Genomic DNA, 12,606 nt, shown 5'->3' on the forward strand with positions numbered 1-12,606 from the left:
GCTCTGTAATATTTGGAGTTCTAGATCTTACAGATTTAATAATCTGTCATTTTTCTCTCTGTCCCAAATTCTCTATTGAGTCCTCAGAAGACATTTCAGGACCTGCTTCTGAAATGTTGGGATTATTTGATCTTATTTAGAGGCATCATATTTAGCAGTCATGACACTTAGTACTTGCTCCTCTTACTCTCCATAACCTGGTTCCACAGTGTCTGCTTCTATCCCGCCTGAGAGTTTTGATTTAATTTCAGTGATGTATTACTTGTATTACTGATGTATTTCATACTTGTGTTCACTTACTTGTGTTTCTTCTGAAATATTACATTTCTTTGAATGTACAGATGTATTAGACTTGACAGACATGATGCTGGTAAATCTATCCTGTTTGACCTATCCTTGCTCTCATCACTGAGACCTCTAGCCCTAACACTTCTGATGACTTAGATCCAGCACACACTGTTAACATTGCACCTGGGACTCTCTCTGCTGTTTAATCTTCTGCATTAATAAACTCATCAATTATCATTTCTGAAACTGTTTTGATACTGTAGAAGCATTAGAATTCATAGATTTTGCACTTTGCAAATTTTCCTTTATTTGTTGTTCAGCCTCCTTTGTTTTTTAGGTTCCACCTTTGACATTTTAGACTGCCTTAAACTTGCTGAGACACCTGATTTAGAACTTATGACATTATGTGCACTCCTTGATATCAGCTGGTTGATCGTGTTTTTTTACTTTCAAGTCTCGCTCAGATAGGCCTGATTTACAGACCATGGCATCTGATGACATTTCAATGCTCTTCCTCAGATGTTTTTCCTTCAATTTTACAGTGTATCAATGTCTCAATATTTCTGATTTATTTGTCTGTAATATGGTGCTCTTAAATCTTTGACAACCACATTTTCCGCTTCTGTTACTTTCCGTGTGTACATGAAGATGATGGGGTTTTTTTTCCTGGCTTACATATTTGTCCACAATCTTTGTTTTGTTCTTGGATTTCCTTGAGCAACTAAGTGCCTTGCTTGGTGGCTTAGGTAACATCTGCTGCACAGGAGATACAAGTGTTACAGCCTGCCATAGAGAGTGGACTTGACACATTTTCTTTGTCATTTTCTTGATTGTTACTCTGGGAAGCTCCTGAGTTACTTGAAGGGTAGTCAGTTTCCTCACGTCTTCCACTGAAACCTGGAAAATTTGGACATTCACCTGATATTTTTTGTGATAATGGAACAGGAGACACACTGTCAGGTTTTTTGTTTTTTTTTCATCATTAAATACATTTCTGAGTGTTCTCACATTTTCCATAGTCTTCTTCAGTGTAAGCCCTGTTCTTTGTCTTTGCAGCTATTGAACACTCTTCACAACGATTGCAGCAATGACTGATCGTACAATATTCCAGTATGGCATCAACGTTCTGCCCAACAGTCTACAAACTGCAGGCCCTTTCAACTACTTGCCCTGTATACTCCTCGCTTGGCCTGGCATGAATGGTGTCAACAAATGTCTTTTTGCATACTAATTTGTGTGAGGATGCACTTGAGATGGATGCTCTAGTGTGTCTTACAGGTCCTTGCTTAACAAAGATTGGATTTTTCCAAATGTCATTCTCCTGGCAGTAAGTGCTACAGTGTTGACAGTGAGCTTCCTGGAGACTTTGGTGAAGTTTGGCAATGTAAATATAATTGGCTTCACCAGCAGAATTGCACTCTGCCTCTGAGCAGTTCTCCCCATCGCTATGTTGGAGGTTATAGCTCATCCAATGTGCCTGATGATTTCTTAATCTCTGTAGACCAGTGCAATAGCTAGCCATTTGGTAGTAAAAAAAACTCATTTTGACAAGATACCATCCTTACTGACAAGAACCCACTTCTGAAAGTTAGCCATTATGCTCTCACATTCTTGTGGGAAATGACCCGTATGGCCTGTTGAGACTGAGTTGAGACAATTTGGAAATGAGTTCTCTGAGGACTTAGTGAGCCGGTAACTTAAATATGATCTTGGATGGAGGATAATTTTTTTGGTTTCACATCCAAAATTCGCTGTAAATTTGACACAAAAATTGAAAATAAAAATAAATTAGGGTGTAATATGATTTAAAGATTGTATGATTAGAATTCATTTTCTTCAATTTGTGACATACTTTATGGCTGAAGGAATTAGAAAATATTAAAGTACCAGCTACCCAGTCTTAACTGAAAAGATTATATTTGACAATGATCAATTGTAGCATGTCAATACAATACACATGTAGAGAATAATATGACAGCACTCATATATTATTAAGTGATTTATTTGACTCAGGACAACTGTAGAACTGACATGAACTATAGGCATAGATCTGACATGTTGCTTGAATTTTTTTTTCTTCATCCTCAATCAGGAAATGTCAGGTGGACAAGGAATATCTGTTTTTAACAAAGAAATTTAGACATAAGCAGCAATCAGGTTACCCTAAATAATCTTACATTTACATTTACATTTACGGCATTTAGCAGACGCTCTTATCCAGAGCGACTTACAAAACTGCTTTGTCATTTACTCATAGAATATATCCAAGTACAGTACAGTAAGTTAGAATTAAACATACCAATGAACTAGAATACTGTAGAATACAGGAATGAATGTTGATACCTAGAAGTGCAAAATACATAAGGTCTATCTGAAACAATAAGTGCTATAAACTTACCTTACAAAACAAAATTCATTTTAGAATTGTTTTTCAGTGACTAATGTGTCTCTCCTGTTATTCTATGAAAGCTTTTGAAAACTTGTCATAACGATTCAATTTACTTACTAAAGCACATGTTTAAATCTTGAAGTGAGGACTAATACTCATCTAATCGGCTCTCAGTCTCATAGTCAGGTTGCCAATGTTGGTAAAACATAGCTTAATGTAGACTTCTTGCCTTCTGTAGCTGTAGGTTTTCCAAAAGAAGAATAGAAAACTACCTGCTTAAAAATAAACAATAAAAATATAAACTGAATTGTTCAGAAACATTTTAATACAAAACATTCACCAAGAATTTGGGGGGGGGGGGGGGTTTACACTCTTGTTTCTCATTGCAGGCCTTAAGGACTGATTTCAAGACCAGTTTTGGAAGTTTGTCATCCAAATTGTTCTGGAAGCTATCCAAAGATTTGGCAGAATTATTCATAGCCCACACAAACCAAGACACTGGGGCCCTGTAACAGGCAGTGAAGGCTGTCAATCTGATACAAAGTACAGAAATATTATACTGCAGACCTTAATTATTTAAGACTAATTCATTCAGAACAGTTTTCATAATTTGTATATAGGAAAGAAAGGCAAATTAAACCAAGCTGTACTGGTGTCAGGAAGTGCAAACGTGTGCTATTAACTTTCCCACACTGCCTGTTAATCATGCCAAAAGTGATATTTACACAAGCAGGGAGTTATAAATAATTACCGACAAGCAACAGAGGGTGTTCTTAATTAATTAGTCTAAAGTTGGGAGCAGTAGTCAAAAAGATACAAACAAACATGTATACATTAAGAAAAGAGATAAAAACATGAGAAAACTAATGCTGGCACAATTCTGGTCTAACATGTTGGCAATACAGTCTAGTAATACGATATGAGGTAAGTCAGGCTCCTTACGCATCATAATCTTAGTGTATGTGTGCGGTTTATGTCAGGTTATGTATTTCAAAGTTCAAGGCTCTTGTACAGCATATTAGTTATGAATTTCTTATCAATATCTAAATTGATATTGATTATCAATATCTAATTGTTATTATTCCTATTTATGAAAGACCAGAGGGAGACAAACATACATTACATGTATATTAAACTTAAACTATGGATGGCAGAAAATGTCCAGTATGAAAGTATATTTTACATGTTATTTCCCATATAGTGCCCATATATACCATATGTAGTGCAGAGCATCAATCAGTGTATTTTTTATTTCACAGTGTGAGTGTGTTAGCAGGTTTCAAACTTTCCAACACATGACACAAAAGAAGAAATATTGGAAATGCCATTTCACTTGTTAATACAATTGCTGCTTTATAACAAATATGCTTGCTTTGCAGTTTTCTAAAACTTTTTATTTTCAGTGGGTCTCAAAATAATTAATGGGAACAGTTAAATATACAGTTCTGAGCATCTCAAAGTGTGTGTTTTCAAGCCATTGACCTGGTTTTCTTGGTTCAAAATAGCTCTGATTTGAGCAAGATTAATAGTTATTCCCAAGTTGGTGGAGCATCACTACAGCATAAAAATACAGTGGTGTGAAAAAGTGTTTGTCCTTTTCCTGATATCTTATTTTTTTTGCATGTTTGTCATACTGAAATGTTTCAGATCATCAAACAAATTTAAATATTAGACAAAGATAACACAAGTAAACACAAAATGCAGTTTTTAAATGAAGGTTTTTATTATTAAGGGAAAACGAAAATCCAAACCTTCATGGCCCTGTGTGAAAAAGTGATTGCCACCATAAGAAAGAGACTGAGCAAAAATGGCCTGTATGGAAAGAGTTCCAAGACAAAAACCACTGCTGAGCAAAAAGAACATAAAGGCTTGTCTCAGTTTTGCCAGAAAGCAGCTTGATGATCCCCAAGACTTTTGGGAAAATACTCTGTGGACTGACGAGACAAAAGTTGAATTTTTTGGTGTATGTCTCATTACATCTGGTGTAAAAGTAACACAGCATTTCAGAAAAGGAACATCATACCAACAGTAAAATATGGTGGTGGTAGTGTGATGATTTGGGGCTGTTTTGCTGCTTCAGGACCTGGAAGACTTGCTGTGGTAAATGGAACCATGAATTCTGCTGTCTACCAAAAAATCTTGAAGGAGAAAGTACGGCCATCTGTTCGTGCCCTCAAGCTGAAGTGCACTTGGGTTCTGCAGCAGGACATTGATCCAAAACACACCAGCAAGTCAACCTCTGAATCGCTTAAGAAAAACAAAATGAAGACTTTGGAATGGCCTGCTCAAAGTCCTGACCTGAATCCGACTGAAATGCTGTGGCATGACCTTAAAAAGGCAGTTCATGTTCAAAAACCCTCCAATGTTGCCGAATTACAACAATTCTGCAAAGATGAGTGGGCCAAAATTCCTCCACAGCGCTGTAAAAGACTCATTGCCAGTTATCGCAAACGCTTGATTGCAGTTGTTGCTGCTAAGAGTGGCCCAACCAGTCATTAGGTTTAGGGGGCAATCACTTTTTCACACAGGGCCATGTAGGTTTGGATTTGTTGCCCCCTTAATAATAAAAACCTTCATTTAAAAACTGCATTTTGTGTTTATTTGTTATCTTTGTCTAATATTTAAATTTGTTTGATGATCCGAAACATTTAAGTGTGATAAACATGCAAAAAAACAAGATATCAGGAAGGGGGCAAACGCTTTTTCACACCACTGTACATGTGAAGGAGTATCCTGTTAGCCTGAGGCAAAAAGTAAGTGAAACAAACTAATGGTCTCCATGTACTCTGGTCCGCCACATAAAATGTTGCGGAACTGTGTTTTAATTGCTTCTGTTATGTCTCTTGTTCTCTTAGAAGTTCAAATTTTTAACTGCTGACAACAAAGTCCAGCCCTTGTAGGACATGCTTCTGTACTGTCATTGCAGCATTCCCAGTGGCATCCCTGCATCACTCAGGCCCCTGTGGAGGGGGTTGTGTGCTGCTGAACATGTTTTCTCTGGGAAGTACATGCCTGTGGCAGAAGCAAAAAGGATGTTCCTGCTTCAGACTCACAGAGGCCAGCAGTGCTAAGCAAAGGCAGCAAAGCCCGGTGAGCTCAGCTGTGACGAGCAGGAAAGGCCTGGATCTGCTCCACACTTGTTCTGTACTCGAAGCCAAGAAACCTTGCCTACTTAAAGGGACAGCTCTCTCCAACTTTGTATTTACCGCCAGAGTGGAAGTCTCTATTACCTCACCAAATTATGTAACTTATTGTTGTGTGTGATGACTTGTGTTGGTAAATGCTGAATTTGATTTTGTGGGATAATTTCTGGTTCTTCTCACTTCTGTATTAACCTCCTGCATCTCACCTTTTATCACAACAGCCACAGCGCAGTCCCAGTGGGACAGCTTCTTATAGCACTCTGGCCAGCCTTTCCTCTTATCTATCCAAATCACCTGCAAACTGTAGTTCTTTATTTTTTCCTCTTACACGGTCTGTCTCATTTGTTCTTAAGCCTGAGTGTGAGTAATAGTACCCTCTGAACATTATGGCAGTCAGCCAGCCTGTGAGTCATTACTGAACACAGAATGTATGTTTCATCTTATTTTGTAGGGGTGACTATAAAAAGGCTGTAACAGGTCAGATGGAACAGACCATATTGTAACCATATTATGAAAAGATCAGTCAAGTTTTTTGTGTAAATTAGAAAATGCCACAAATCAAGTGTACACATTTTCCCTGTTTTCACCACAAGAGGCCTCTATATTACAACCGTCCTTTAGCTCAGTTCTATTTGTACCTGTGCATCTGGTAATAAACTGTGTGTGACATCCTATATATATTGTATAAAAAAAGACCACAAAATACAGCCAAGGATAAAAATAAATAAATAAATAAATGGAACATTATGAAATAGACACATTTAACTCCACAAAAAAATGCCTGAAAGCTTCCCTTATTTGTAAATTTGTAACTTTTTTTGTAAACTTTTCCAGAATAAAAGGAAATTGTCATACCTCTCACACTAATAAACATCCTCATGGAGGGTCTTATCTTGAATCCATCCAGGGTATACAGCTTCCTGATGAGACACAGCATTCTGGCACGTCATCCATAAAGACACCAGTCATCCATAATGCGTACAATCCTATGGTGCAGCACGGTGGTCTTCTGAATGGATGGGTCACTGTTTTTTCACATTTTGCTTGGCATGCCTGTGATGGTGGTGAGGAGCACCCTCCGCAGGGCGCTCTAGTTACATAGGCCTCCTGTGTATGTGCTGTTGGCTCTGGTTTGGGGCTTCATATAACAGACTAGACTGAGTTTCTGAGTCCTCTAATGTTACCAGCTTGGCCTGCTGGCATTCTGCATATTGATGGCAACCACGGTCCTCCAGCTGCTCCATGTGTGCTGAGCCACGAGGGCCCGCACGGGAAGTCACAAAGCGATGCCCAGAACTGAAAGAAGGCCTGTAGGGGGGTTCTTGTCCACAATGGCATCAAAACACTGAAAGCCATGCTTGTGGGAGGCCATTTTTCTCAAAGGCCAAGAACAGCAGTCAGTTTGGTGGTCTGGGTCAGAAAGGAAAGGGCATCACATCAGAACAGAGAAGGCTGCTGTGCTCTCAGAGGTAGCGGTTTGTTTCCTCCAGCCTCGCAGAATGCATAAATTTTTCTTCTCCTTCAAGCCACACTGAAAAAAATAGCAATGAGCAAAGTTGTGATTAACTATGTTTACAGAATGACATGACTGTGTGTTGATGAGTCAATATTTGTGTCCGATTGTTTTAATGACGTCTCCTCCTAAATGAAATGGTAAACACACGCACAGTAAACAGCACTGTCAACATCTTGCTGACATGCAGTGTGATTTTTTAAATAAAATGAAACATCAGAGAATTGAAATAATAATCCAAACTTTAAAATACTTGCAAATTCAGATTCCCTGATGTAACAATCTTAAAGAAATTAAATGAAATTAAAAGTTTGGACAGAGTTTCTGTAAAACCCAGACCATTTCAATTTGAAATCAATTGCCTTTGATTTTTAAAGATCAGGACAAAATACAAAACACTTATACATTGCAGTACAAAGTGAGAAAATGCATCATTGCTTGGGTGTGCTATACTTTAATCATAAATAATGCTACATTCTGTAAGAATTACTAGAATTACTCTCACAGTAATAAAAGGCCTGCTCCTATAAAAGTGAAAAATATTTAAAGTCTAATATTCATCTCATCCTGGTACAGACTTTCTGAAACATTTTTGGATAAATATTTTAATAGCTACAAATTAATGTCATCCACCAATTGTATTTCCAAAATGAAACAAATGAATTTAGATTCATTCTAATGGCAAATCACACAAAAGTATTACCTGACATTTGATGCAGAGCTATAGCCAAAGAAACCAATGTAGAGTAAACCAGTGAAAGTAAAGAACATTATGTAAATCACAAATCTAGATTAATTTGACCTCAGAATATCTTTAAGAAACATAGCACAAATTAATTAAATGTATAAAAACAGTTGTTAAGATAAATATGTGATAACCTAACACATTTCTGATAATGGCCTATTCAATGGGTAACCTATAAAATCTAGTTTGTCTGAAATTTGTTTTATTTACTGGTGTTAATATTTTCTATACTTCAACAAGGTATTCAAAAAACATCTAAACAACAGACATGTTACCAAATTTAAGGGTAAACCCTACTTACATATTTTTACTGGAATAGCATTTAGGGTGTCATGTTGCAATCTTAATCACTCCCAGAATTTCCTTAAATAATGCTCCCAAATTTTACATGTGCAACTTCAGCCTATATTACTAATTTAAATAATTTTCTCAAAACATAAACACAGAAGTAATAGAAGTAGGATAATATGCCGCGCAAACATGCAAAATTAAGTAAAAACCCTATTCAGAAATGACAGTACGGTACACTATGTACTGTACAAGACTATGTAAATGAAAGATCGATAGACAAATGTTCTATAGCAGTGCAGGGGTGTTAAAAAGGAGTCTCTGCTAATCTGTTCCATCTACTGTCTGTTTTTGCCTCCGGCTGCAATGGCTGCCATAAGGTGAAATAAGGAAGTAAAAACCACATCCTTCTCTCTGGTGAAACTGAAGATGCTGCATTCACTCCTAAATACATCCAGGCTTCTTCTGATTTTTTCTTTTGATTGTAGCACTTAAAATAAATGGTGTCAACAAAAAACATATCTTGTCAGAATGTCATTAAGTCTCATAAAACTACAGTGATATCAGTGGTTTGTGAGCTACCAACCATATGCTAAGATGCTAAGCAAGCAGTGCCTGCAGTGATATTCCTTTCAGTGTATTCACACGTGTTTTCCAAAATACATTTAAAAACAATTTAAGTAAAATTGCTAGAAGTGTTTCAGAGCAGAAAATAATTAAAATAATCTTCAAACATGTACATATTAATAAGCGCTTTCAAATAATCATAAGATATTACAAAATAAAACGCTTGTCATGTCAAGAATGAAAATATTTCAGTTGGAAAAGAAATTAGAGCAACCATCCACAGATCTGAAATGGCTCTTGAAAAATGACTTAACGTAGTAGTGACTGAGTGACAGAATCAAGAGATGTCAACAAAGTGCAAGCTCAAACGCTCGTCTCCGAACAAGGGCCTCCCTGCTCATATGGACTTGGGGAGGCTAAGCCTCTCTTATCACCATGATTGAATCAAAATCTGCTGTGGCTCTGAAGACATGTCAGGATCTATAGAACTGCATTTTTTTTAAAAAGGAATGCAAACAAGGTTCTGACACAATAAATGGCAAAGTACTGGATCTTGCCCTAAAAAGCAGTGTTGTTTGCTCATGGTGACAATCAATAGCTTACTACCTGGCAGACCACAGATGAAAGTAGGGAATATTTAATATTCTACTTTAAGTCAACATTTAAAGAGATCAATAGCACTATCCAACATGTAGCTAGACATAAATGTGTCAAAAAACTATCAAATAATAATAATAACAATAATAAACAGTAAAATAAGAAGCCGATAAGGTCTGTAATGTACTGGGATAATTAAAGATGGATGAGACAAGGGTATTCAGTGTATTATAGTGATGGAACAAGGGAAGGATAAAGGAAAAATGATCTGTAAGGGTAAAGGGTGTTCCCTCCTCCCAACTTACAGATGACACATGCATTCCTCAAATAAAAATAGTGCTTTGACATTCAACTACTTCCTACTAATCCTGCTTGCTACAACTCTGTTTATGTATTCCTTAAAGAGGGCCACAGCACTGCACAATGTATTCCCTGCTAGAAAACATCTGATTCCACTCATCAGTTAATTATCAAGCCTGGACAATAATGATTTAAACAACATCAATAGCTCTTAGAAGGCATAGTGGAGAATAATGTTTTTAATTTGATGGGTATCCCAGCTGCTGATGAACTACTTAATCTCTCCCTCTTAATCCAGTAACAATCCTAATAAACCACTGCATTTTGAATTTTTGTCCTAGGGGAATAGTTCTGATTTCAATCTCTATTTATGGCATTTAGCTGACACTTATCCAAAGTGACTTACAATTACAACTGAGTACAACTTGAAGGTTAAGGGCTTTGCTCAGGGGCCCAGCAATAGCAACATGGCCTTGAACCAGCAGCCTTCCAAGAATATGTCAAGTACCTTAACCACTAAGATACCACTGTCCCTAAGACATGCCATAAATATTCACCTGAGACACTCCATAAATAGCCCTAGCTCCAATGTGGTCATCTCTATTTGATGGAAATAGAGTACATCATATTTTTTTTACTAAAAAGAATGCTGCATTCTCAGCTTTATTAATCCTTTTTCAACTACTGAGCTGGTTGTGTTGCACTGTTTCACCACTGTTTCCTTCCATTGAGGCCCATGTTATAATGTTCAATAGTCTTTACTCTAAAAGTTGTAATAAAGGAAAAGTACAGTATAATTTATTACACACATTTTCTCACTGACTGGGGAAAAAACAAAATCCGGCTTGCTGTAATAGACTGCACTGACTACAAAGAGGCAATTTAAAAGGCAAACCACTCCTCAAGAAATTATGCTCAGATATTACTACTATTGGCACCAAAAAGGATAACGTATAGATGGTATGTCACATTTCTTTAGTTTTCTTGTTTAATTAGTCATTGTAATGTCTCATGAGGTATGCGCACCCACATATATGAACTGTCACAACAGTAGGAAATGGCTTCTTGTTGAATACTGGCTGTATGTTAATGCATCTCAAGGCCAGTGACATGTTGATGACTTTCTTATCAGTCATCTGCAGCTTGTAAGACCATTACAAACAAACTGATGCAAATACTCTTCTGGTAATTGAGGGCAGGGGATGCTTATTCACCAATGAGATCCCCTTCCTACAAAGAGCCTTACACACACCAAGGGTGAACTCTTGTTCTGCCATCTGCCTGTATGACATAAGAGGCTTGGCTAGGCAAAACTGTCTTGGCTAGGATGTGTTTTCTTGTGAGTCATTTGCTATGAGACCCTTCAGGGTCACCCCAGAGTAAGAGGAACAGAAGCTTATGTCCTGACACACACACACACACACACTCCCCATGGGATAAAGCCTCTTCCTTTTGAGGCCTTCCTGAATTCCGTCATACTCCTGTGGTATCCCAAGTAAACTAAATAATCATCAGTTAATATGAGGTGCTGAAAATTTTTCAACAAGGAAAATATTATTTCTATCAACTAAATGCTCCAAAGAAACATCAACCCTCAAAAGTATCTTACTTCTTAATCCTAAAACAAACAAAAAAGCCAGACCTAAAGAATTAGGAAACATTTAGAGAATTTCAGAGACTGATCTCTAGCTGGAATAATTAAATTTCTCAAGCCTGGAAATGTAAACGACACAGTGAAGATGTAAAAGACTTAGGTCTGTTGTGCTTTTTTGAGTTTCTGCCAGCAGTAACTTCCTCCTTGTTGTGTTTGTCGGTACTCTGATTTTCTAGAAGGAAATTACTATTTGGTGGGTCTATAGGAAGCCCACCATATTCCAAGGTCATTTCTATCATTTCAAGGAATATGCTTGCCTGGATCTGAGATTAGATGCGTATGAACAATTTGAATTATTTCTCTAGTAATTTAGACTGAATGCTTCATTGAGATGACATGCATGCATGACAGAACAGAAAAGACTTTTTTTTCATGAATTTAAAAAAATGATCTTAAAGTAGAGCAAGCTTAGCTAGAATTGACTACAATTATCCTGCTAAGCCCTTGTGGCTCTGAGTAACACAGCAGGCAACACAGTTGCATGAGTTTGTTTTGACCTGTTAATTTTTACTGAAGTTTACTGTTGCAAAGGCAAAACAAAGAAAAAATTAATTAGCATTAGCCAAGACAAAGTTTTATTTTTAGCACAGTATAATACTAATTATCACATAATATTGCATCTTTATTACACATACTATCATCTTTAGTTAAACTATGTAACATTCTTATAGTTTCATTTTATGACTTTACCAGAAACCACAATAATAGTGACTTGCATGTTTTACATCCAAGTGTTCATGTTCTAGCTATTAGTTTTCAGGATATTAAAAAAACCTTCTCAAAAACCTATGACACAGCAAGAATGACTGTACAGAGTGTAATTAATCAACATGAAATAAATAAGTTAAAATGGCTGGAAAGGGAATGAACAAGTTATAGGCTTCCCTTCCAGAAAGAAGGGACAGCTATACAAAAGCCAGCTAAAGTGCATTACTTGCTCTTTACCAACAGGAGAGATTATAAGTAAATCAGGAGAGGAAAGAATATTAAAGACCCATTATCCGTATAAAAGACCTGTTCTTTAAGGAAAAACCTTTATTTCATTGCACTATTAAAAGTAACTGCTCATATATAAGATAATATGCCAAATTACATTATTGAAGGTAATGAAAAACAAGGCTT

The 12,606-nt window shown here is 36.8% G+C and overlaps 1 long non-coding RNA gene across 3 annotated transcripts; it reads right to left on the reverse strand.

The window, feature by feature from the left end:
• Window positions 1-2,274: 2,274 nt before the first annotated feature.
• On the reverse strand, window positions 2,275-8,695 carry LOC113591917 (uncharacterized). 3 transcript variants are annotated; one of them, XR_003412257.3, is made up of 4 exons: window positions 8,380-8,695; window positions 6,676-7,351; window positions 2,795-2,952; window positions 2,275-2,405 (listed from the first exon to the last, which is right to left on the reverse strand). It is a non-coding gene; the product is annotated as an uncharacterized LOC113591917 (long non-coding RNA). The 3 variants fall into 3 exon arrangements; XR_014124379.1 differs by having other exon boundaries at window positions 2,297-2,949; XR_014124378.1 differs by having other exon boundaries at window positions 2,297-2,952.
• Between the last annotated feature and the right edge of the window lie 3,911 nt (window positions 8,696-12,606).

Source organism: Electrophorus electricus, chromosome 7 (genome assembly GCF_041902795.1).
Source record: "Electrophorus electricus isolate QZ-2024a chromosome 7, ASM4190279v1, whole genome shotgun sequence".
In the NCBI taxonomy this organism is placed as follows: Eukaryota; Metazoa; Chordata; class Actinopteri; order Gymnotiformes; family Gymnotidae; genus Electrophorus; species Electrophorus electricus.